The sequence below is a fragment of the Phyllobates terribilis genome, unplaced genomic scaffold (genome assembly GCF_046119375.1).
Source record: "Phyllobates terribilis strain yellow unplaced genomic scaffold, ASM4611937v1 Scaffold_4__5_contigs__length_816908805, whole genome shotgun sequence".
In the NCBI taxonomy this organism is placed as follows: Eukaryota; Metazoa; Chordata; class Amphibia; order Anura; family Dendrobatidae; genus Phyllobates; species Phyllobates terribilis.
In genome coordinates, this window is record NW_027362764.1 from 138009576 (window position 1) to 138036368 (window position 26793).

Sequence of the window (26793 nt, forward strand, 5' to 3'; positions counted from 1 at the left end):
TAGCCCCATAGCAGAAAAAAATTCTTCTACCGACCTCAAACACGGATCATTAGGTTGGAGAGAAAAGGCCCACCCTTGTGATTCCTTGTGCAAAAGTGACATAATAAAACCAACGCGCTGTGATTCATTCCCAGAGGACCTTGGTCTCAAACGAAAATATAACAAACAAGCATTTTTAAAGGAAAAAAAATCTTGCTGTTTACCATAAAAAACATCAGGCAGTCCTACATTGGGTTCCACAAAATGCGCTCCAGAACAGCTACTCACGTGTTGCTGGAGCTCGGCCACCTCCAGAGATAATCCCTGCAAGCGTTGCGCCAAATCTTGAACGGAAACCATGCTGATCCCCGGATTTCTTTCCTTTTAGTTTTTGGGCTGCACTTACTGTTATGATCTGCAACATGTACTAAGGAAAGATAGGGGAAGGCTTGTCCCTGCAATAAGACTAAGCTGAATCCCTACGATGTAGCGGGCTGCCTGTTCCTAGCGAACAGACGTGCCTTAGTCCTCGGCTAGTCTGAACGAAGACCTATAGCATTAAGGGAGGGGTCCCTAAAAGAACTAAGGACTGGGACAAAAAATGGGACACCTCCTAAACAGAGAAGTTGTTGCAGAACACAAAAATACAAACTGACAAAAAGGCACTAAAGGTCCCAGAAGGACCAAGCGAACTGACAGAGATAGGCACAGAAGCACCTGGCTAGAGAAGCAGTCAAAAACTGAAGTCCAGCACAGCCAAAAGGGCGGAGCTGGAATATAAAGGCAAATGGTCACACGACCGCAAAACACAAGAAGGAAAAAACAAACAAACAGGAGGGTTCTAACAAAAACAGGCTTGGGGTGAAGGGGTTAAAGAAAAATAACTGAAAGATAAATTTAAAGAGGGTCGCACCTAACAATCAGCTCACACTCAATGTTTTTAAGTCAATGGACGAATGTTGAACAAGCTTATTGAATGATTCCATGGACACTTTTGAAAGTTGCCCATATACAGGGTCAGCTATTTTCAAGCTATGTCACATTACAAACAATTCACTGAAAAAAATGGATGTTTGGTGGGTTAGTAAGTGGTTGTTTTCAGTATTTTGCACCTGTGCTGCCCCCACCTTTATCATGGGGGACCTGCTGCATCCTGTTTGTGCGCTTGTGTCTGGACATGGTATTGCAAGTATAGCTGACTAGGATCGATGGTGGTCTCAATGCTGAGCTATATGTGAGTATCCTAAAAGACAAGTTACTTCATACACTCGAGTACTATGGGTATGTAAAGGACAACATAGTGTTTAAGCAGGACAACGACCCAAAGCATTCGTTGAGCTTGGCGAAGAAATGGTTCAATGACAATGAAGTAGAGGTGCTGGATTGGTCCCTACTGTTCCCAGACCTCAACCCAATCAAACACTTGTGTGTAGAGTTGAAGAAAAAGCTGTATACATACTCAAGTGAGTAGACCATTATGCACCAACTTTGGGAATGTGTAGAGACCTGCGATCAGATTTCAGTCGAGACATGCTTGAATCTGATCGAGAGCATGCCCAGAAGGATTCAGGTAGTGTTAAAAGCCAAAGGTGAATTTACAAAATATTAACAAAATAATTAAAATAATTAAAATTAAAATTTAGATTTTTAGTAGAAAAACAGTAACAATGAAGTGACATGACAAGAATCTGCATAACTAATCATATACTAAATAGTTGCAAGTCAAATTTATGTATGAGATATCCAAGATTATTGTCTATAAAATGATGGTAGTCTCACATTCGAAGCAGGAGTGGATGGTGAGATATAAAGCCTGAATGTCAAAAGTCTTTTTTAAGTCATAAAAATTCAAAATATTCATTTTTTTTGTCAAATTTTCAATATTTTCATAAATAAACGCATATCATATTGACCAAAATTTACCACTAACATGAAGTACAGCGTGTCATGAAAAAACAATCTCAGAATCACTGGGCTATGTTGAAGCGTTCCAGAGTTATTACCTCATAAACTGACGCATGTCAGATTTTAAAAATGATGCTCGGTCATTAACGTATAAAGTGGCTCGGTCCTTAAGGGGTTAAAAAACATTTTCTGCATTTCATGGTTTTAAAGTGGACATGAGTCATAAAGTAATAGTCTGCAGAAATTGAAGAATGTACATAAGCCATCATTGACTCATTTTTCTACAAAACAATTTAAGAATGTTGTGAACTTAACACTTTGGTAGGAAGTGTTGTAATAGGATTAGGCAAGTCATTCTTGAAGATTCTGTACATAACTGACAGGTTCCTCCATTGCTAGAGGGCTTTCAATGATGAAGCAGAAGATTGGAGCGTTACTTTCACTTCCAATGAAGACGATTAGTAGGGCAGATATGGTCCACAGCTATTGTGTTTCCTCCGTAGAAAATGTATAATGAGATAAACTGAAAGGTAAAAAAAATAATTTAAGCACTCTCAACTGTAGTAAAATATAATAGATTTTCAAACTTCTATATTCCTGTTCTTTTTTTATTAATAATATTATTAATTGTATTATTATAATTATTTGTTTGTAGATTTTATTTTTTATAAAAAATATTTATGTAAAAAAAATCACAATACTCAGATTGGTGAAAAAACAATAAAAATAGCAATAATTTCTCTCCTTCCAATGTGCTGCTCCATTTTAGGTACATGGAACCGTTGAAGCCAATCACAGAACAGAGCGGTGATCAGCTACAGTTACTGATCGGCTGCAGTAGTCATGGACAACGTAGCTGCATTGGGTAATTGAAACTGAAGGAGAATAAGGCAGTGTTGTAGTGGAAGAAGTGAGTATTGCTACTTCCACCCTTCCCTAAAGGGTTTTAACACTGTAGCAAACTATAATACTTTGCTTGCATACACTAAACTGTGGTTGTCTGACTGGACTCTTATAGTAATCACCGGATCCCAGCAATCAGCAAGCTATGGTATATTCTAGCATTTTATAATTAGGATAAGCCATCAATATGTGGTCAGTGCGAGTATGACTTACAGGCACCCCCAACCATTTAATATTGATAGCTAATTAAGGAAGCACTACCATCAAAGTTTTTATCCTCTTAAAGGGAATGTGTCACCCCCCTGGGCGATATCAGACCTCTACTAAGGGCATACAGGTGATAATAAAGTAAATATATACTTACCTGTATGGCCCATAGTAGAGGTCTGATTGCAGAGAAATTTGGTTTTATAAAGTCTGTTTTCCAGAGGCTTGACTTCCGGGTGACGCCAAGGAAACCCCTCTTATCTGCTTACTATTACCCTATGACGCGCCCCCTGGGCCATATTCTTTAGTGGGAATATCCGGAGCTGGATCAGATGGGGGTTGTAGTCTTCCGAGTGGCTGTGACCCGGTCCGTGCCCAGGGTGTCAAACTCAGTTGTATGTGGCAGTCCTACAGATGTTATAAGTTCTTTATTGTCGACTACGCCACCCGTTGTGTTGCGGTCACTATGGCCGCCGCTGCAGCAGGGTCCACTGAGGCTGATGGTGTAGGTGCAGCTTGTGATGGTATAACCCCCAACGGGTGGGGTATAGCCTCAGGGGGATCAGGTGCAGAGGATGGGAGTTGTGGTGATGCAGTGTAGACGGCAATCAGAGACAGAGTCGGGTTATGCAGTTTAGGATGTTTACTCACTGCTGATGTTCTGGTCACTCCAGCTTCGAGTGACCTCCCGAGCCGTGCTGCGTCCACCAGGTTCTGGATCCAGCCAACTCCCAAATAAGTCCGGAGCGTGACCCTGAGCTCTCCTTCTGTCCTTTCTCTGGCCGTCCCCACTATTGATCCACCCAGGTCCAGCTCCCTCGGGCCTTCTGTGGGGAGACCCTTGGCCTGGGGTTCCCTGACCCTCCTCGTGGTATGCCTTCGTGGTGGATGTGGTGGGTGACCGTGACAAACGCTGCCCACGGTCTCCGGTCTCTGGCTGGGGTGTGTTTTTGCCCCCACCAGCTTGGGTTCCGGTACCCTGTGCCGACTCTTCACCCGGGGATTTAAGTTGGGTTCTTGGAGTCCTTTTCTTCTGGTTCCCCCTCTGGGTCTCTCTCTCTCCTCTCTCACTCTGGGTCTCTCTTCTCCTCCGCTCACTGACTTTCTCTCTGCAACTGACCCTGTTCTTAGTTGGTGCCCACCTTATATACACCCTCTATGTGTGAGCTCAGGTGACCAGCACCCAATGAGCTCCTATCTTTACCCAGGCTGCTCCCCCTATCTGCCCCTACACTACTTGGGATGTTCCACCCCCCTCCCACTCCAGCCAGGAACAGACTCGGTCGTACCTGCACATTTCTAAGTGGGAGTACCGTCGGTCTGCTCCTCGGAAATGGGATGTGTGTAGTGCATGCAGCCTACCGAGCTCAGTTCCACACTCCATCCTTACCCGGGAGTGGAATATCACACCTCTGGATTGAGGTGCAATACCCCTGTAGCAGCCGAATCCTCAGGGTGCTACATTCCCCCCTGGTAAATCACAGCACGTCCTCGGGCAGTAAGATAAAAACAACACCAAACATACATTTTTTTTCATAAACATATAAAACATATTAAACAACATATCCTAGCAGATAAAACATTCTCGTCGCCTCTGGCTCCTCCTCCGGTCACTGTGCAACGTGTGACCGGGTAAAGTGCGACAGTCTCTCTGGAAAACTGGTTTTCCCTTAAAACCGGTAGGGGGCGCTTTAGGACGCGCAACTATATACAGGGATATGGCCGCTCTCAGTCCTCGGCCAGGTAAGGAGGGAAAGGGAATGGCTGCTCACAGTCCTCAGCCTGTGGGATTAAGGGTAAACGGGTAAACAGTTCACTCAGCTGGTCCCAACGGGGACTATATTTGCAGTAACAGTTTCTGTTTCAGTTTCAGTTTACGGTTTCAGTTTACGGTTTCAGTTTACGGTGCCCCGACGGGCAACTATATACAGCTTCTGCTTCGCTGTACTTAACGACGGCGTCCTCCTGCTCTTTCTTTATTGTTACCTTTGGCTCTAGTTTCAGACCCGTCCGGGTCCTCTTGTTCTTCCTCCTCACATCGCAGCTCCTCCTCTGTCAGGCGATGCACATGGAGGGCGTAGGGTCCTTTGGCACACTTGTGCCGGGTGAAGGTGACCTCGTCCCCGATGTAAAGGTCACGACCTCTGTGCCCCTCCGGTAGGTGGGACTCAACGTCTCTCCTCGTCACGAAGACGTCGCCTAGGGTGCGGTGGTCTCGGATGAAGCCCCACCCATGCTGCATATTAAACTTTATCACAGTCCCGGTGGTGCGGGGACTATGCGCTGCACGGGGGTCTCTCCTGGTTCGGCTCTTCTGCTCGGCGCTCCTTATTTGGGCCTGTTGTTCCCGGACCCGCCTCTCTCTCCGCTCCCTCGCAAACTCCTCGAGCTGCTGTCGGCAGCACGCAGCACGCTCCGCTGCAGCTGCCCTGGTTTCTTGAGTGAACCCCATTAGGTCTTCTCCGGTGGGGTCCCACTCAAATTGGGTCTCTTCAAGCGGGGGCGAGATCCTTATCACGGGCTTCGGAGCCGGAATCAGGGGTGCACACATGGCCCCAACTCTCCTCTGGTGCTCCAGTTCATAATATTTCTGGGGCCAGATGAAAGGCTGCCCGTCCGGCCACGTGTGCTGGGCAAACAAGTCCTCTCCCAGACGCGGCACCCTTGGTTTTACGGGTGCGGGCGCGGTGGTGGTGGCGCCCGGGTTGCCCAGGCCTTGCGGCCAGGCCTGGGGCACCTGGAAGGTGAAGGGCACCGTCAGGACGGCGGCGCCCTGGGCTACCTGGCCTTGCGGCCAGGCCGGAGGCTCCGCGGAGGTAGGGGGCGCTGTTGGTGATGCGACGCCCGGGAATTCTAGGCCCTGCGACCAGGCTGGTGTTACTTCCTGTTTTGCCACGCTCGGGGTCGGTGCGTATGGCGTCACAGGGGTCGCGGCGGCGGCTTCCGGTTGGGGCCTAGTCTGCGTCGGTGACATGGCGTTTTCGGGCACAGCAGGGGGACTTTCGGGCTCTGCGACGGGGAGCTGGGGCAGGTAAGCGGTGTCCTGGTTTGGGGTATAGACGTCCCCTTTACCTGCCTCCATGCGTTCGGCTCCCTTCTCGGCGCCGTCTCCGGCCTTGGGTCCTCCCGCGCCATCCTCAGAGGCGGTCTGTCTCCTCATCTTGGCTGGCGTGCTCCGGGTCTTGGTTTGCTGGGCCATCTCTCGGCTCCACTCCGCCAATGTCTCTCGCTGTACCCGGGCCATCCTCCGTGCGAGGCCCTCCAGCGCAGTCTGTGCACACTCCCGGTCTCGGGGGAGCTGTGCGAGGACCTCCACTAGGCCTAGTGGGGTCGTGGTTTCCAGCAGGCTCCTGACCAACGGGTCGGTGCTGCTCTGCTCTTCTTCCAGCAGGCTCCTGGCCAGCGGGCCGGTGCTGCTCTGCTCTCTGGCCATCTCCGGGTAAGCTCCTCCGATATTCTTCTCCAGGCTTCTTGCCTCCGGGTGCGCTCGCTCCAGACGGCACCCATCTTTTTTCTCTCCTTTCGTCTCCTCCCCCTTCGAGGGCGGTCCCGGGGCCACTTGGTGATTGTCAGCTCCAGGGGCGGTTCTTTCACGCTGACAGACACCTCTAGCATCACAGTCTCTGTTGGTGGGGGCGGTTTCCACTTTTGGCGCCATTTCCGGTCCTGGCCCACGATGGGAGGTGGCCTCTCGCCACCCTCTGGCACGCCCATAATGGCGTCTGCTCTTCCAAGGCGGGAAACCTTTGGAAATGGCGGGAATCGCTTCCCAGTGGCGGGAAACTCTGCAGATGGCGGGAAAAAGCTGTTAATGGCGGACAACCGGCGGGAATCGACTGGTGATGGGGTCCGATGGCGGGGACCCTCCGGAACCGGCAGGAGACTTCTTTTTGAGGTAAACTCATTCTTTTCTTCAGGCACGCAGTACCCGGGTGTTGCGGGCACGTAATCCTGCCGACTACGCCAAAGTTGACGCGCCCCCTGGGCCATATTCTTTAGTGGGAATATCCGGAGCCGGATCAGATGGGGGTTGTAGTCTTCCGAGTGGCTGTGACCCGGTCCGTGCCCAGGGTGTCAAACTCAGTTGTATGTGGCAGTCCTACAGATGTTATAAGTTCTTTATTGTCGACTACGCCACCCGTTGTGTTGCGGTCACTATGGCCGCCGCTGCAGCAGGGTCCGCTGAGGCTGATGGTGTAGGTGCAGCTTGTGATGGTATAACCCCCAACGGGTGGGGTATAGCCTCAGGGGGATCAGGTGCAGAGGATGGGAGTTGTGGTGATGCAGTGTAGACGGCAATCAGAGACAGAGTCGGGTTATGCAGTTTAGGATGTTTACTCACTGCTGATGTTCTGGTCACTCCAGCTTCGAGTGACCTCCCGAGCCGTGCTGCGTCCACCAGGTTCTGGATCCAGCCAACTCCCAAATAAGTCCGGAGCGTGACCCTGAGCTCTCCTTCTGTCCTTTCTCTGGCCGTCCCCACTATTGATCCACCCAGGTCCAGCTCCCTCGGGCCTTCTGTGGGGAGACCCTTGGCCTGGGGTTCCCTGACCCTCCTCGTGGTATGCCTTCGTGGTGGATGTGGTGGGTGACCGTGACAAACGCTGCCCACGGTCTCCGGTCTCTGGCTGGGGTGTGTTTTTGCCCCCACCAGCTTGGGTTCCGGTACCCTGTGCCGACTCTTCACCCGGGGATTTAAGTTGGGTTCTTGGAGTCCTTTTCTTCTGGTTCCCCCTCTGGGTCTCTCTCTCTCCTCTCTCACTCTGGGTCTCTCTTCTCCTCCGCTCGCTGACTTTCTCTCTGCAACTGACCCTGTTCTTAGTTGGTGCCCACCTTATATACACCCTCTATGTGTGAGCTCAGGTGACCAGCACCCAATGAGCTCCTATCTTTACCCAGGCTGCTCCCCCTATCTGCCCCTACACTACTTGGGATGTTCCACCCCCCTCCCACTCCAGCCAGGAACAGACTCGGTCGTACCTGCACATTTCTAAGTGGGAGTACCGTCGGTCTGCTCCTCGGAAATGGGATGTGTGTAGTGCATGCAGCCTACCGAGCTCAGTTCCACACTCCATCCTTACCCGGGAGTGGAATATCACACCTCTGGATTGAGGTGCAATACCCCTGTAGCAGCCGAATCCTCAGGGTGCTACACCTACATCTCTGACTCTGTGCTAAATTACCATATTCCCCCCTCCCCTGCACGTCACAGGGCCCTGTGACAGGCTCTGTGACTTGCCTGCTCTGCCTCCCCTCCCACGCATGCGCAAAGCACCGCTCCCATGGAACGCACTTTGTTTTCCTCCGGCCCCGTTTGGCTGTGTACTGCCAGCGGAGCGGAAGTCTCAGTGACTCAATGTCGCTTGCGCAATACAAGGCTGCGACGCAGTACAAAAAACAAGCTAAAATGGAAAAAATGTTAACAAACATTCTTTCCAGGGTAATGACTTGTATATAAGGCCAAAGAAATAATAAAAAAAAAGTTATGGACTGTGGAAAAGATTTATGCGACCAGAATAAACACTCATCTGGAGCTGATGATACCACCTAGCACCTGTCCTTATTGTAAATGCATTTAACAGCGTTATCGATAGGGAATAGAATAGATTTTTATTTTTTTTGCAGCACCAGCAGCATGCAGTATAAGGCAATAATACCTGGCTGGATCGGTATAATACGCTATCCATACTGCGATAGCTCACCCGTAAACGAATTTCAGATAAGACAGGTAATATTCTAGAATATAGAATCTATTTCAATTGTCCTTCCCATTATTAAAGAGTGTGTCTCCTATACTGTTATTCCGTATATGCAGCAATTAGAAGGGCTGGCAAAAATTAGGATGCACTCCAATACGCATTTGAAGAGATGTAAAAAACAAAAAAAATATATAAAAACACAACTAGATCTTTAGTATAAAAAACAGACTCGCCAATGTAACCTCAATGGAATCACATTGTACAGCTCCTGCACCTCCTCCTCCTGTTTGGCCTCCATCTCCAAAATTACCACATCAGTCACAAGCTGGAAGCACTGGAGCACTGTCTCAGCCAAGTGGCAACAGGCTGTGCTGAAGATAATATGCCTATGCTTAGGTGACATTCCACATACCACTGCAGAGTTGATTAAAGCTGTAACACAGCAGGCAGATCTGTGACTCTTACCGCTGAACATACAGCCAGGCATGGTCGTGTGTGACAATGTCCGGAACCTGGTAGTGGAGAAATGACAGTTGGAGTAGATATGGTTTCACTCTATGCCAGTACTTTCAACGAGCTAAAGAATATGGCTGTGGTGAAATACAACTCTCACCGAGAAGCAGTGGATTTGATTTGATTCTGAGGGTCCATCTTTCTCCCCCACTCAAGAGCCCCATAGCAGCTGCAAGGTTTGCGCTATGAACTCTCCTGAAGGAGAAGCCAGGGCCCACCAGAGGATTGTCCGGTTCTCTGGTGGGCACGTCCAACCCTGCCGAGAAGCAGCCCTGGCTAAGAAAAATCTGTGTGAAGGTTCCCAGACACTCTATTGCTGCTTTTTTACTGAGGGGGAAACCCACGCAAACACGTGGAGAACATACAACATCCTTGCAGATGTTGTCCTTGGTGGAATTTGAACCCAGGACCCCAATGCTGCAAGGCTGCAGTGCTAACCACTGAGCCACTGTGCTGCCCTCTCTGTTCTGCCTCTGATATCTAACATGCTGGAGAAATTTGCACCTACTGCCACTCAGTATCTTCAGCTCCTTTGTGAGAAACTAATGTATTTGGACAGCCATTCAGTCTACCAAATAAAATTCCTGAGAAGGAAATTGTGGATTGCTTTGCTTCTGATACTGGGTGCCAAACCACTGGAAATATTCCAGGCTGGTTGGAGCCAAGCCGATTCCCACAGAAAAGTACCAGCAGCAAGCTAAGGAGATAGTGGCCTCTATCATCATCATGACCTGCAAGGTTTGCACTATGAACTCTCCTGAAGGAGAAGCCAGGGCCCACCAGAGGAGTCTGTGGTTCTCTGGTTGGCCCGTCCAACTCTGCCGAGAAGCAGCCCTGGCTAAGAAAAGTCTGTTGCAAGGTTCCCGAACACTCTATGTCTGCTTTTTTACTGTGGATTGGCTGCAGCAATCTATAAGATTGCAATCTACAAGATTCCTTCACTGGCTCCCAATTGCCCAGCGTATCCAGTTCAAACTACTAACACTGACTTACAAAGCCATCCATAACCTTTCTCCTCCGTACATCTCTGAACTAATCTCCCGATATATTCCCTTGTAATCTCTGGTCTAACATGCTGGAGAAACTTGCACCTACTTCCACTCAGTATCTTCAGCTCCTTTGTGAAAAACTAATGTATTTGGGCAGCCATTCAGTCTGCCAAATAAAATTCCTGAGAAGGAAATTGTAGATGGCTTCGCTTCTGGTACTGGGTGCACTGCTAATACCATGGCGTTGTGCCATTATTCACTGGAAATATTCCTAGCTGGTTGGAGACAAGCTCATTCCCACAGAATAGTACCAGCAGTAAGCTAAGGAGATGGTGGCCTCCATCATCATCAATAATTTGCTCATTGACCAGGACACAGACTACTGCTCCTGTCTACCTTGTGAACATTGTGTTGATGCTTGATTGACCCAGGGCCTGCAATCCTGTGCGTTGGGAAAACTTGTTCTGTCCCTGGGTTCGACTGTGTCCCGGCTTCCACAATATTAACCCAGTGATGCGTCAGTGAGATGTACCGTCCCTGGCCACATTCACTTGTACACGTGTTTGTGGTTAGGCGGTCCTTCCCAATAACTGTGTTGGTGAAGGCATGGAAATTTTCTGGGACACGTGCTTGTGTAAGGTGGGGACGCCACACCGGGAGAAATAGTGGGGGCTGGGGACAAAGAGCCAGCCATTGCCATGAGGTTGTGGAAAGCTTCTGCCTCCACGAGCCTAAAAGACAAAATTTGTAGTGCAAGCAGTCGAGAAATGTGGCAGTTTAGTATTGTGGCCTGTGGGTGGTTGGCTGCGTATTTGCACTTGTGTTCAAAAGACTGGGGTAAGGACAACTGAGCACTGCACTGGGATAAGGACGTGGTTGCTGATGATGATGGTTGCAAGTGTGCAACGACAGGTGCAGGGTGGGAGGCTTTTTCGCCTGCATCATGGATGGAGGCTTGGCGTGCATGTACAACAGGGGAAGAGTCAGTGGTGTCACCCACAGACACTGTTTCTGAACCCTGGTGTTCGGCCAGTTGACTTCATCGTCCACCACCTCGTCTTCCACTTCCGCACCCTGGTCCTCCTCCTGCCTTTCTTTCCATTGTGTCTCATCATCATCCACCTCTTGTGACGGTAATTGCACTTTCCCACCATCACCTTCGGGTGACCATAGCTGCTCAAATATTTGGGCATGGCGACATGCAATCTTCTGTTGCCCTGCTCGAAGCAGGCCGGGCGAGAGGCCCGAATCTATAAATGAAAAAGTGAACAGCTCTTGGGGTAACCCTGGACTCTAATCTCTCGTTCAAACCACATATCCAAGCTCTTTCCATTTCCGAGTGGACCGAGCAAGAGGCCAGAATCTATAAATGGAAAGATGAACAAAACAGCTCTTCGGAGTGTTGTGTCAGGGCACTCAGAATGGTGGGAGGAAGGAGGATCAGGGTGAGGAATATGCCGACTCCAAGTAAAAAATATCTACCGGATACGCACATTCCTCAACCACGAATCTTCAAAAACACTAGTGCACACCCTCATCATCTCCCACCTCGACTACTGCAACCTCCGGCTTGGTGGCCTCCCTTCCAACACACTCGCACCCCTCCAATTTATCCTAAACTCTGCTATCCGACTAATCCACCTTTCCCCCCACTATTCCCTGGCCTCTCCTCTCTGACAATCCCTTCACTGTGTCCCCATTGCCCAGAGTCTCCAGTTCAAAACCCTAACCTTAGCATGCAAAGCTATCCACAACCTGTCTCCTCCATACATCTGTGACCTAGTCTCACGGTACTTGCCTGCACGCAACCTCCGATCCTCACAAGATCTCTTTCTCTACTCCCCTCTTATCTCCTCTTCGCACATTCGCATACAAGATTTCTCCCGTGCATCCCCCCTACTCTGGAACTCTCTACCCCAACATATCTGACTCTCGCCTACTGTTGAAACCTTCAAAATGAACCTGAAGACCCACCTCTTACAACAAGCGTACAATCTGCAGCAACCCTTGCTCCACCATACCACTGCACAACCAGCTCTACCCTCACCTACTGTATCCTCACCCATCCCTTGTAGACTCTGAGCCCTCATGGGCAGGGTCTTCTCCTGTACCAGTCATTGTCATTTTTTTGTTCAAGATTATTGTAATTGTTTTTGCGATGTATGCACCTTTTTCACATGTAAAGCGCCATGGAATGAATGGTGCTAAAGTAATAATAATAATGTGGTCCAGACTCATGGCTACTGAGACTGGACCATGTGGAAGACAGGATGGTGGTGGTGGCAAATTGACTGGTAGCATTATCTGCTATCCAACCAACAACCTTTTCATACTGCTCTGGCTGCAAGAGTAGTGTTCCGTGCCCCCCTAGAAATTGGGACAGGAAGGTAGTTTGACATGATGTGGGTGTTTGTTGTGCTCCCTCAGCAGGCACAATTTCATCTTGCCCACGGCCTCAGCCTCTGCGTGTACCATCGCCATTATGTTCACTTCCCAGTCCCTTGCCACAAGCCTTGCCAACAGAAGTTTAATATTTGTCACGTTGCCAAAAATGTCTGCATTATTACCGCAGTAAGATAGAATCACCTCTAATGATCACAGTTTTAGGCAGTGACCTGGGAGTCAGAGATGCTTCCAGGGGTCGTCCCCATGCTGTTCCCATTTCTTTTCAGCACTGTATGGATGTGTCTCATCTAGTGATGAGCAAACGTGCTCGCCACTGCTCAGTACTCGCCTGAGCATCTCACTGCTTGAGATGCTCGGCGCTCGACGAGTATTTCCGGGTTGCTCGGGTGAGAGCAATGAACATACAGGTATTGCCTGCCATGCACTGTAATGCCATAGCCATGTTGGTTGTGGGCATTACAGTGATTGGATGGCCACAGGGCATCATCAGGTGTATATAAGACCGGGCGCTGCCATGCTCGTCACAGTCTACCCTGGAAGCAAGCAAAGTAGGGAGAGCTGCTGCTGCGTCAGGGAAAGATTTGCTTCTTCATAGTTAGTATAGGTATTCCACAACATATATTTATATCCATATCAACTAACATTCCTTCTGAGGACTAATCCAGCTGCATATATTCAGTGATGATAGCAGGAATTAGGCAGGCAGGCAGTGTATGTGGCAGACTGCAGTGCAGATAGTGCAAGAGGGTCCATTGAACGTCCTGTTAGTATTGGTATTCCACAACATATATATATATATCCATTTGAACTAACAGTCCTTCTGAGGACTAATCCAGCTGCATATATTCAGTGGTGATAGCTGGAATTAGGCAGGCAGTGTATGTGGCAGACTGCAGTGCATATAGTGCAAGAGGGTCCGTTGAACGTTCCCGCTGCTGCTGTTCTTAGAGATATTTGTAGACATAGCCCCAGATATCAGGGGCCAGGGAAAATTTTTTTTTGATCTTAATCCTGGTTATTTGCTTAAAAAGAAATCCTGAGTACACCATGTCTCTGCTCCATTTGCTTGTTGGCACTGCAGAATACAGCCAGATCCTTTCCATATTACAGCGATAAAAATCCAGAAATTTGTAGTGAACGTGGAAAATATTAGCCTCCATTTAAATTTTGTTGCAGTGTGTCAGTGAAATTATTGACACAAGGTCGCTATGAAAAATAGTACCCTACAGGCCAGCTATTTAAAACTGTGGTTTTCCGTCACACGTATCACATATAAGTGAGCTCCAAATTCAGCCATTTCTGGCCTCTATTTAAATTTTGTTGCAGTGTGTCAGTGAAGTTATTGACACGAGGTCGCTGTGAAAAGTAGTAACCTACAGGCCAGCTTTTTAAAACTGTGGTTTTCCATCACAAGTTTCACATATAAGTGCGCTCCAAATTTAGCCATTTCGGGCCTCCATTTAAATTTTGTTGCAGTGTGTCAGAGAAGTTATTGACATGAGGTCGCTGTGAATAATAGTAACCTACAGGCCAGCTATTTAAAACTGTGGTTTTCCATCACACGTATCACATATAAGTGCGCTCCAAATTCAGCCATTTCTGGCCTCTATTTAAATTTTTGTTTTTGTAGTGAACGTGAAAAATATTGTCCTCCATTTAAAATGGGCAAGGCGGGTGGCAAGGGACAGGAAAGTGGACGTGATGGTGATGGTGCATGCAGAGGACGAGGCCAAGGCCGTGGGCAAGCTGAAATTGTGCCACAACAAACACCCACATCTTGTCGCTCGACCTTCCTGTCCCAATTAATAGGGGACCGCAGAACACCACTACTGAACACAGAGCAGTGTGAAAAGGGTATTGGTTGGATAGCAGATAATGCTTCCAGTCACTTAGCCACCACTACCACCCTGTTTTCCACACGGTCAAGTCTCAGTAGCCGTGAGTCTGGACTGCATATTCCTCACCCTGATCCTCCTTCCTCCCACCATGCTGAGTGCTCGGAGACTGTGGCGCCCCTGAGGGTTCGACCACCACAGGAATGCTGCACTTCTCTAATGGAGTGTGGTGTTCCTCCTCTGAGGTAAACCCAGTGCGATGGTTGTGACCTAACCTTTTGCATCCAACACCACACTTCTCCACCAGAGGGAGCTAGTATGCACTAGGTGCTGCTCCCCTGGTTACAGGGAGACTGGGGAACACAAAGTGGTAGGAACCAGTTAGTGGGTGAGGGTGGAGGACTTACCAGTAAGTTACACTTTAGATTTCATATTTAATAGAATGCCATCTTTGATCTTGGTTCTTCTCTGGTCCTTTTTGCTAGTCCTAAGTCATAGGTTCTAGTGGTCGTACTGTGCTGTCAGACTACTGTGTGTAATGTGACTTCCCTCCGGGAGTGCAGACCCTGTGTGGGCCTGCACCGGTAAGGGACACAGCCCTCATACCCTGGCCTTGGGACGAGAGGTAGGTTGTAGACAAGGAATGTCTCAACCCGGCCAAGGACCAGGATCAAGAAGGCCCCGGGAGCTTTAGAGTGTGGCTCCCTAGCAAATGGGTCCCGGGGAGGATGCAGACGGAGCGGAGCTCGCTACCTGTCCTCGCCTACCTGATCTATTCAGAGGGATCCCGGCTGCAAGAGGGGTACCGGCCCCCGACACCCAACCTTGTACTCTATGTCCTGGACGGGAAAGCCCGGTTAGGCCCTGAGGATCCTACCGGGCATCGGATGGAGAGGAATTGCCACCCGTGCCCTAGTCCTGAGAGGAGCTCAGAGGGAGACCTGGCCTATCCACACATGCACAGACGGGAAAGGGTGAAGTCTGTAGTGCAGGAACACTCTGGTGTAGGGTCGCTACCGAACACTGGACTTCCTCGGAGGTAGTCGGACCCCCGTCCCTGGTGGCCGCAGGACACCGCGGGGAGCAGGGAGTCGCCTTCCCCCTGTCATCTCTGAGTGAGTAAAAGCCTTGGAAGTTCACCCCTATGGCCTCCGGACAGTTCATTACGCGCCATACCATGTGACGCGGTGCCCGTACTCCCCGCACTGCTACCCCCTCTCTTTCCTGTTTGCCTGCCCTGAGGCCTTGCTCCGCCTGTGGGGAGCAGTGAGAACTTTGGCCGCCATGACACCTGGCCTCAGCGGACTGTAGCAGCGCTGGTGACCCTTCACCAGGCACCACAGGTGGCGTAGTCGTTAATCAGCCACTCAACCCGGACAAGCCCACACCATCTCTTTCTAATGTGACGGCCCTGAGCACGGGTCGGGCCCGGGCCACGGCTGCATCTCCAAAAGGGCCTGACACCAAGTCCCCCAACACCCAGGGTAAAACGTGGGCTTCTCTGAGTAGAGGCGTCACAAGACAACTGATCCCACACTTGGACACTCCAAAGAGCTGTTCACTTTTCCATTTATAGATTCGGGCCTCTCGCCCGATCCACTTGAAGCGGGGCAAGAGGAGATCGCATGTAGCGATGCCCAAATATTTGAGCAGCCACGGTCACACAAAGGCGACGGTGGGAAACTGTCACGAGAGGTGGGTGATGATGAGACACAATTGCCAAAAAGTCAGGAGGAGGACCAGGGTGCGGAAGTGGAAGACGAGGTGGTGGACGATGAAGTCACTGACCCAACCTGGCAAGGTGACATGCAGAGTGAGGACAGCAGCACACAGGGGGAGGGAGGCAAAGCACCACAACAGGCAAGAACAAGCAGTGTGGTGGCCACAGACAGAAGGAAGGCAACCGTTCCCCATAACATCAACACGACGGAAGTTGCCAGTACAACTGTTAGGTCTTCCCGAGTCTGGTTGTTTTTTAAAGACTCTGCCGATAACCCCAAAAAGGCCATTTGCACCACCTACCAGGCCAGCATCAGCAGAGGTAGCAAAACTACTAGCCTGACCACCACCAGCATGATCAGGCACATGGCAGCAAAGCACCCAAATAAGTGCGCCAAACCCCAGGGTCCAGGAACAGTGTCTGCGGGTGACACCACTGCTTGTTTTTCTTTTGTGCATGCACGCCAATCCCCTGTTCATGGCACATGCGAAGATGCCTCCTGTCCTGCACCTGTCATTGCACACTATCAACTAGCACCATCAGCAAGCACGTCCATGTCCTTGTCCCAGCGCAGCGTTCAGTTTTCCCTACTCCAGTCCTTGGAACGCAAGTGCAAATACGCAGCCACAGGCCACATTACTAAATTCACACATTTTGCGAATGCTTGCGCTCAAAATGTTGCCTTTTAGGCTCATGGAGATGGAAGCTTTCTGCAACCTGATGGCGGTGGCCATCCCTCAGTACTTGGTCCCCAGCCGCCACTATTTCTCCCGGTGTGCTGTCCCCGCATTACACAAGCACGTATCCCACAACATTAGCCATGCCCTCAACAACTGGGAAAGTCCAACTAACCACGGACACATGGACAAGTGCTTGTGGGCAGGGATGGTACATCTCGCTGACGGCACACTGGGTTAACATAGTGGAAGCCGGCACCCAGTCGGACCTTGGGACGGAACATGTCCTCCTGATGCCGAGGATTGCGGGCCCTAGGTCAATCAGGGTTGCCTCTACATTCTACAGCTCCTGCACCTCATCTTCCTCCTCCTCCTCTTCCGCCTCCATCTCCAAAATGACCACATCAGTCATGAGCTGGAAGCACTGCTTAGGTGACAAACCGCACAATGCTGAAGAGTTGTGGACAGCTCTGAAAGAGCAGGCAGATCTGTGGCTGACACCGCTGAACCTACAGCCAGGCATGGTCGTGTGTGACAATGGCCGGAACCTGGTGGCGGCTCTGAGGCGAGGCGAGTTCACATACATACCATGCCTGGCCCATGTGCTTAACCTCGTAGTTCAGCGGTTTCTCAAAACCTACCTGGATCTGCTGGATCTGCTTGTCAAAGTACGCCACCTGTGTGCCCATTTTAGAAAGTCACCTACAGCTTCCGCCGCCCTTGCCATGCTTTAGCAGCATTTGCAGCTTCTGGCTCAACAACTGGTGCGTTATGTCCCCACACGTTGGAACTCTACATTCCAGATGTTGGGAAGGATTTGTGAGCAGAAGAGGGCAGTTGTTGACTACCAGCATCAACAAGGCCATCGATATTCAGGTCAGACTCCACATATAAGACCTCAGGAGTGGACATGGATGTCAGACATAGGTACCATCCTCCAAAACTTTGAGGACTCCACCAAGATGGAGAGCGGCGATGACACCATAATTAGCGTTACCATCCTGCTTCTCTGTCTTCTGAAACGCTCTCTGCTCACAATTAAAGAGGATGCATTGCAGGTGGAGCACGATAAGATGGAGCAAGGAACCATACAGGGTGATTACACACAGCCCAGCCTCATCTCATCCCAAGGTGAATTGGGTGACAATGAAGAAGAGGAGGAGGAAGAACAGAAGCTAGTTTCATGCACTATAGACATATTACCTGCACAACTGTCATACCGTCTATTCAGAGTGGATGGCCTGAGGACAGGGAGGAGGAGGAAGAGGAGGAGGATGAGGAGGAGAGCATGGTCAGTTGTCCTCTTGATGAGGACATTGAAGTCTTGCCTCTTTGCAGTCTGGCACACATGGCTGAGTTTATGTTATGCTGCCTTTCCCGTGACCCACGCATTGTCCAACTTTGGGTGACAGTCATTATTGGTTGGTGACACTACTAGACCCACGCTACAAGGAGAAATTTCTGTCTCTTATTCCCGCACAGAACAGGCCTAATAAAATGGGGCAGTACGAGAAGGCCCTTGTTGCGGAACTATTAAAAAAATTCCCATCTGAAAACGCTAGCGGCAGAGGTCATAGTTCGTTGGACAACCAAGGAGTACAGGCGTGAGAGACACAAATGCAATCCAGCAGAGGCAGAGGAACACTGTCAATGTTCTGGGACAGGTTTCTCAGACCCTGCCATCGCACAATCCCTGATCCGTGGGGTACTCTCCCAAGGAGGGAAAAGTTGCGGAAGATGCTGATGGAGTACCTTGCCGACCGTACCAACGTCCTCCGTGATTCCTCTGTGCCTTATAATTATTGGGTATCAAAGCTGGACACGTGGCATGAACTTGTTCTCTGCACCTCAGAGATCCTGGCCTGCCCTGCCGCCAGCGTTTTTAGTGCCGCTGGTGGAATTATAACTGATAGGCGCATCCACCTGAAAATGCTGACAGGCTGACTCTTATAAAAATGAACAAGGGCTGGATTGGGCCAGACTTTTCAACATCACCGAATGATACCAGCGTAATATAAACTCAAATACAGTGTTTTTTTTTTGGGAGGTCTAACTCTATTCCCATGCACCTCTGTCTTCACACCCAGACGTGGGTATACGCTTCCTGAATTTGTCTATTTGTTATTGTTCTCCTCCTTCTCCGCATCCTCATCCTCCACGACCATATCACCACAATATGTACCATATCAACATATCTAGGTCTCTTGCAGGGGGCATTGGAGTTCCTCCAAATTTTTGGCAGCCGTTGCTTCACTGCATAGCCAAACAGTATGGGAGACACACTTCCTAATAATGGGAGCATTTTTGGCAGGAGGCCCTCTGACCTCTATGTCTGTTGCAAGGGGCATTGGAGTTCCTCCAAATTTTTGGCAGCCATTGCTTCACTGCATAGGCAAACAGTATGGGAGACACACTTCCTAATAATGGGAACATTGTTTTCAGGAGGCCCTCCGACCTCTACGCCTCTTGCAAGGGGTATTGGAGTTCCTCCAAATTTTTGGCAGCCATTGCAGTCACTGCATACGCAATAACAGTATAGGAGACCCACTCGTTAATAATGGGAACAACAAAGCATAGCCGGCTGAGAGCTCTCTAACAATTGCGAGGGCCGACTGCTGGCCCTTTAAGAATAGTAAGAGCCGCCTGATTGCCCTATAAAAATAGGCTTTGTGACTTTGAGTCCCTCCATCATAAATGAAACAGGATGTGTCTGATGATGTGTCACACACCACATGGCCAGATAAGGTAGTAAAATGTTAAAATGACATTTCCTGGTGAATGCATTTGTCTTGGTTGAAAGCAATGCAAAAGTGCAAAAACACATAAAAAATGCTACATGTGAACATAGCCCAAGGTGTGGAGGAGCATTTTTGTTTTTGGTTATTTATTTTGCCTTATATGCAAGTCATTACCCTAGAAAGGATGTTCCTTAACCGCTTCCCGACCGCCCACTGTAGATAAACGTCCACGCTGCCTGGGCTCTGTGCAGCGCGGACGTTTAAAAACGGTGGGTGGTCTCACAGTGCTCAGGACCCCCAGGGTCCTGCAAGCGCTGTGAAAGCGGTGCAGAGCATTAGCTCTGACAGGGAACATCATCGGGACCTGATTAGATCAGGTCCCAGTGATGTTAACCCTTTGCTGTCTTCTATATGCCTCGATCTATAGTGATCGCGGCATTTAGAAGACAGCAGGAGGAGAGGGGGTCGTCCACTTACCTCTCCGACGACCCCTTGATTGCTTTCAGGACCTGGCGTTGCTATGGCAGCTGGAGGTCACATGACCGCCTCCAGCTGTGCCATATATGGTGTCCTTCCTGTCTGGCTTCAGCCTGTAGCTGATGCCAGACAGGAGACTGTGAAGCAGTCAGTGAAGATCTCATATAATGTAATACATGTCTATTACATTACATGAGATCAGTGATCAGAAAAATAAAAATTAATGTCCCACACAGGGACTAAGTAAAAATTTAAAAAAAAGTAAAAAAAATGTTTTGAAACTGTTAAAAAAAAATACAAAATAAATAAAAATAAATAAATAAAATATTAAACCGATAAATCCATATATTTATGCAAAAATAAAAAAAGTACACATATTTGGTATTGCCGCGTCCGAAACAACCCGAGCTATAAAACTGTCACACTAATTAACTCCTTATGTGTACACCGTAATAAAAATAAATAAAAAACGGAGCAAAAAACTATGCTTTTTCCTCATATCGCCAAATAAAATGTGGAAAAAAATGCGATCAAAAAGCAAAATGGAAATAGAAATGGTACCGCTGAAAATGTCATCTTGTTCCGCAAAAATCAAGCCGCTATACAGCTCCATCAGCCAAAAAATAAAAAAGTTATACCTCTCAGAATAAAGCAATGCAAAAAAAATATTTTTTCTATAAAATTGTTTTATTGTGTAAAAGCGCCAAAACATAAAAAAATATACAGTAAGTGTAGTATCGCTGTAAATGTACTGACCCGAAGAATAACGCTGCCTGATCACTTTTACCACACGCAGAACGGCATAAAAAAAAACCTCAAAAAACAATTCCTGAATTGTTGGTTTTTGTTAATTTTACCTCCCAAAAAACAGAATAGAAAGCGATCAAAAAATGTCACGTACCCACAAATGGTACCAATAAAAATGTCAACTCGTCCCGCAAAAAACAAGCCATCACATGACTCTGTCGGCCGAAATATGGAAAAATTATAGCTCTCAAAATATGGCGATGCAAAAACTAGATTTTGCAAAAAAAAAGCGTCTCTTAGTGTGTGACAGCTGTCAGTCATAAAAACCCGATATAAATCTGGTATCTCTGTAATCACACCGACCCGAAGAATAAAGTAATCTAATCAGTTATATCACACTAGGAACGGCGTAAAAAATAAATAAAACCAATTCTTCACCTGCTACTGATTTGTTTATTATGTCTCCCAAAGATCGCAGTATGGCTCGGCACACATTTATCCTGCGCTCTGCGCTGAGCACTTACGCCAGAGTTTCCATGTAAATCTCTGAAATATGTGATTCAGCCGGAACCCATGACGGAAGATTCCCTGTAATGAGGCAGATATAGGCCACTGTGGATGCCGTCTGGCCTGTGATCCCACGGTGTCATTTGTTTTAGGCGTGCATAAAAGTGCGGTTGGCCACAGTTTTGTGCACTTCTGAAAAAAAGGACACCGCTAAACAGAGACCAGACGGAGTCCAGAGTAACTCTGCTGCCTCATTACAGTGAATGGATCCCGCAGGGGTTTCATCTGAATTACATCACTTGGAAATTTAGATGGAAACCCCGATGTAAGTGCTCAGCCTAGAACGCCGGATAAATGTTACGTAAAATGTTCCCAATAAAAGCTTCAACTCAGTCCTCAAAAAAAGCTAGTCCCCACTCAGGTCCGTCATCTGTTAAAAATATAAGGGACTTTCAAGTTACTGGTAGCAGAAAGGCTCTGGAAAAGCGAAATGGCCCTTGCCCCCCAAAAGAAATTCAAAAAATTTTGTGCTCCCAAATCCAAATGCCTATTCTACAATAATTTGTTCTCCAATTGTCAAATAGCACTCCGTCCCCCCCAGATCTCGCCATATGCCTGAGCGGTACGATACAGCCACATATGGGGTATTGCCACTTTTAGAAGAAATTGTGTGACACATTTCGGCACCATTTTTACCCATTGCCCTGTGTGAAAAGGTAAAATCTGAGGGTAAAACATTTTTTTGTGGTAAAAATATAATTATGCTTTTTTCACTGCCCAATGGTATAAATTTAAAAATTAAAAAATACTCACTACTTCCCTAGATGAATTCCTTGAGACGTGTAGTTTACAAAATGGGGTCACTTGTGGGGGTTTCTGCTGTTTCGGCATATCAGCGACTCTTCAAATGTGACATGGTGTCTGCTGCCTATCCCAGCCAACATAGCGCTCCTTTCTCTTCCGAACCCTGCCGTACACCAAAGCAGTGGTTTTCCCCCACATATGGGGTATTGGCATGTTCAGGAGAAATTGAACAACAAATTTCATTGTGCAATTTATCCTGTTACCCTTATGATAGTACAAAATTAGGGAAAGGAAAACATTTTTTGTGGGAACAATGTGAAAATTTTATTTTTATGGCTCAATATTATAAACTTCTGTGAAGCAGCTGGGGGTGCAAGGTGCTCACCACATATCTAGATAAGTTCCCTAAGGGGTCTAGTTTCCAAAATGGTGTCACTTGTGGGGGGTTTCCACTGTTTAGGCACATCAGGGGCTCCCCAAATGCAACATGGCATCCGCTAATTATTCAAACAAATTTTACATTCAAAAAGTCAAATGGCGCTCCTTCCCTTCCGAGCCCTGCCGTGCGCCCAAACAGTGGTTTGCCTCCACATATCAGGTATCGGCGTGTTCAGGAGAAATTGCACAACAAATTTCATGGTGCAATTTATCCTATTACCATTATGATAATGGAAAATTAAGGGATGAAAAACATTTTTGTGGGAAAAATGTGAAAATTTTATTTTTACAGCTCAATATTATAAACTTCTGTGAAGCACCTTGGGGTTCAAGGTGCTCACCACACATCTAGATATGTTCCCTAAGGGGTCTAGTTTCCAAAATGGTGTCACTTGTGGGGGGTTTCCACTGTTTAGTCACATCAGGAGTTCTCCAAACGTAACATGGTGTCTGCTAATTATTCAGACAAATTTTACATTCAAAAAGTCTAATGGCGCTCCTTCCTTTCCGAGCCCTGCCGTGCGCCCAAACAGTGGTTTTCCCTCACATATGGGGTATCAGCATGCTCAAGAGAAATTACACAAAAAATTTTGGGGTCCATTTTTTCCTTTTACCCCTGTGAAAATAAAAAAAATTGGGTCTAAAGTAACATTTTTGTGAAAAAAGTTAAATGTTAATTTTTTTCTTCCACATTCCAAAAATTCCTGTGAAGCATCTGAAGGGTTAATAAAGTTCTTCAATGTGGTTTTGAGCACCTTGAGGGGTGCAGTTTTTAGAACGGTGTCACTTTTGGGTATTTTGTCATAAAGACCCCTCAAAGTGACTTCAAATATGATGTGGTCCCTAAAAAAATGTTTTTGTAAATTTTGTTGGAAAAATGAGAAATCGCTGGTCAACTTTTAACCCTTATAGCTCCCTAACAAAAAAAAATTTTGGTTCCAAAATTGTGCTGATGTAAAGTAGACATGTGGGAAATGTTATTTATTAAGTATTTTGTGTGACATATCTCTCTGATTTAAGGGCATGAAAATTCAAAGTTTGAAAATTGCAAAATTTTCAAAATTTTCGCCAAATTTCCAATTTTTTCACAAATAAACGCATGTGATATCAAAGAAATTTTACCACTATCATGAAGTACAATATGTCATGAAAAATCAGTCTCAGAATCAGGGGGATCCGTTGAAGCGTTCCCGAGTAATTGCTTCATAAAGTGACAGTGGTCAGAATTGAAAAAATTGGCCCGGTCACGAAGGCAAAAACAGGCTCTGGTGCGAAGTGGTTAATATATTTCCCAGGAAAATCCATTTTGGTTTCGTTTTGGTATGTTTTATTTTAAGTCCATAAAAGTGGAGTAATACCTCTGACAACGGGGGGGAGGGGGAGGGGAGAGGGGCACCAGAAAAATGTTCTAGTGTCCCATAGACTTACATTGGACTCGTTACTCGGACCGAGCATTCCAATTTGCTCGACTCTAACAACAAGTACCCAAGCATTTAAGTGCTTGATCATCACTAGTCTCATCATGTCTCACACACCACATGGGCAGATAAAGTAGTAAAATGTTAAAATGACATTTACCGGTGAATGTATTTTTCACTGTTGAAAGCAATGCAAAAGTGTACAAACACATTAAAAACGCTACGTGTGAACATAGCCCAAGGTGTGGAGGATTATTTTTGTTTTTGGTTATTTATTTTGCCTTATATACAAGTCATTACCCTGGAAAGGATGTTCCTTAACATATTTCCCAGGAAAATCCATTTTGGTTTCGTTTTTGTATGTTTTATTGTGAGTACGTAAAAGTGGCGTCATACTCTGACAACATTGTTCACATAAGTGACCTGGGAGTCAGAGATGCTTCCAGGGGTCTTCCCCATGCTGTTCGCATGTCATTTGAGCACTGTTTGGCTAATTTTTAGGCCCCCCACAGACCTTTGGGCGGGGCCGCTGGAAAAATGCTCGCGTTTCCCATAAACTTACATTGGGCTTGTTGCTCAGGTCGAGCACCCGAGCATTCCAGTTTGCTCGACCCGAGCAACGAGCACCCTTAGCATTTTAGTGCTCGCTCATCACTATTTGTTTTTCTTAAAGAGAGCCCAGCATCTGATACATGTGTAAGCCATGTACTGGGGTGGGCTCCTCAGGATACAGCAAAGTCATGAATAAGGAAAATAACTTCAACACCAGTTCATTCATTGAAAGTATTTTACTTAAACATGTGGGTGAATGTGACCAAAGTGAGGGGAAACGTTCAAAGAAATCCACAAACACTCAGCAGAGAGGCCGAGACCCATGTGCTGTACAGCCTGGCACCCTGTAATGTGTGTGAACTATACTCACTATATCTATGCCTACAGGCGGGCCTGTCTAAACAAACTGCCAATTACCTGTTAATTACCAGAGAGATCCTGCAGAATTCCACTACTGCCACCACATGTGAAGGATCCACACCTCGCCACCTGCCTGATGTCACAGTTCCGTCAAACGGAACATGTGATACAGATCTGCCTTTTGCACCAACATGACGTTCCGCACCCCCATGGGGACGCGTAAGGTCAGATTGGTACAGTTCTACACAGACACCCCCTGTCCACACGGGTACAGGAAGGCACTGGAAATGAGAAGAGGTGGCCCACTCAGTCACTAACATGGCACCACACTCGCTCACACCCTTGACAGGCTGAGAAAACCCGGAACCAGAAGAAAAAAACGATGGCATATAATAGAGAGAGAGCACACCGAATTATGTATGCAAAAAAGTACAAATTTATTTACAAGCATGTAGACAAAAACAAGATAAAATCATTTAAAAAACACACACAAGGGAACCTCAAGTAGTCAGATACAAGCTACCAAGATCATGGGAAACACAATTTTGGCAATAGAATGATCATGAATAAGTTAATTCATCAATAGTGCGTGATAAATTCTTAGTAGGTCATGATTAGAATGACAAAATATATGAACACACACTATTAACCCCAAAGGATATGTATCTAAAGTTCATGACAATACAATTGGCGGCCAATAAATTGATCAAATTGTGTCACAGAAAATACACAGAGCAGATATAGGCATTATATATAGAGATGTTCATACGCATATGGTTGAAATATATCCATATAATCTCCAAAAGGATAGTATAAAATCCTGAGTGGGAAGTTACATCCTATGATGTCTTATAAATACCATACACTACCCTCTGAAATAGCTTATAGAGAGCCTACATATGCAAGCAAATACCTCATGAAGTTCTATAGGTCTAGATAATAGTCCATGGATGTGACATAATCTAAGTGACCATAAAAGAAAGCATGGGTTTTGATGCAATAGCCTGCCACAATATTACCAGCCCCAAAATAGGAATATGAGGTCCCCATGGCCCATCCCACACATTCCACTGCCTAGGGCTGCAGCTTCATCAGGGGATAAACCACATGCTTCTAAAAAGGTTTATATATGTTTATAATTACCACTCAGTGTTCCCAGCTGTGTTCGTCAAACCGGAAATGCATCATAAGCATGTGATTTGGTTACCAAGGAGACGCTATTGTGCCTCGTCAAACAGGAAGTATGTCATGGTCACATGATGCGGTTTGTTAGCAACCAGATATACAGACAGGATCATTGTGCATCAAACAGGAAGTATGTCATGGTCACATGATACGGTTGGTTAGCAACCAGATATACAGACAGGATCATTGTGCATCAAACAGGAAGTATGTCATGGTCACATGATACGGTTGGTTAGCAACTAGATATACAGACAGGATCATTGTGCATCAAACAGGAAGTATGTCATGGTCACATGATACGGTTGGTTAGCAACCAGATATACAAACAGGGTGGATCGATTCAAACAGCAACACTGTATATAAGCAAATATACCCAGCCATGTAGTAAAATAAAATAATGTCACTCAGACCTCAAGTCCATACATCAGATTTTTGACAGAACACTGTCCCATGGCAATTATTAATCCCAAAAGTGATTAATAAAATGTTAATTCTATATCAAATATAAAAGACAAAAAACTGGCCAATATAAAACTAAAGTATGAAACCTGGTATCAGGACAAGTAGTCCAGTACCGGGTTCAAATTGCCTACTCATATCAAATGGGGGAAACACGGAGAGCACAAGAGTAGTTAGCAAAGAGGCAAAATCTTTATTAATGATACATGATCACAACAGTAAAAAGTAAATAAAGAAATGACATAGCAAGGGGATCAGGAAAACACAGTGCCGAA

The 26793-nt window shown here is 47.0% G+C and overlaps 1 long non-coding RNA gene across 1 annotated transcript; it reads right to left on the reverse strand.

The window, feature by feature from the left end:
* Positions 1-1605: 1605 nt before the first annotated feature.
* LOC141264246 (uncharacterized) lies at positions 1606-26091 on the reverse strand. The gene is made up of 2 exons (XR_012319853.1): positions 26018-26091; positions 1606-2407 (listed from the first exon to the last, which is right to left on the reverse strand). It is a non-coding gene; the product is annotated as an uncharacterized lncRNA (long non-coding RNA).
* Positions 26092-26793: the final 702 nt, after the last annotated feature.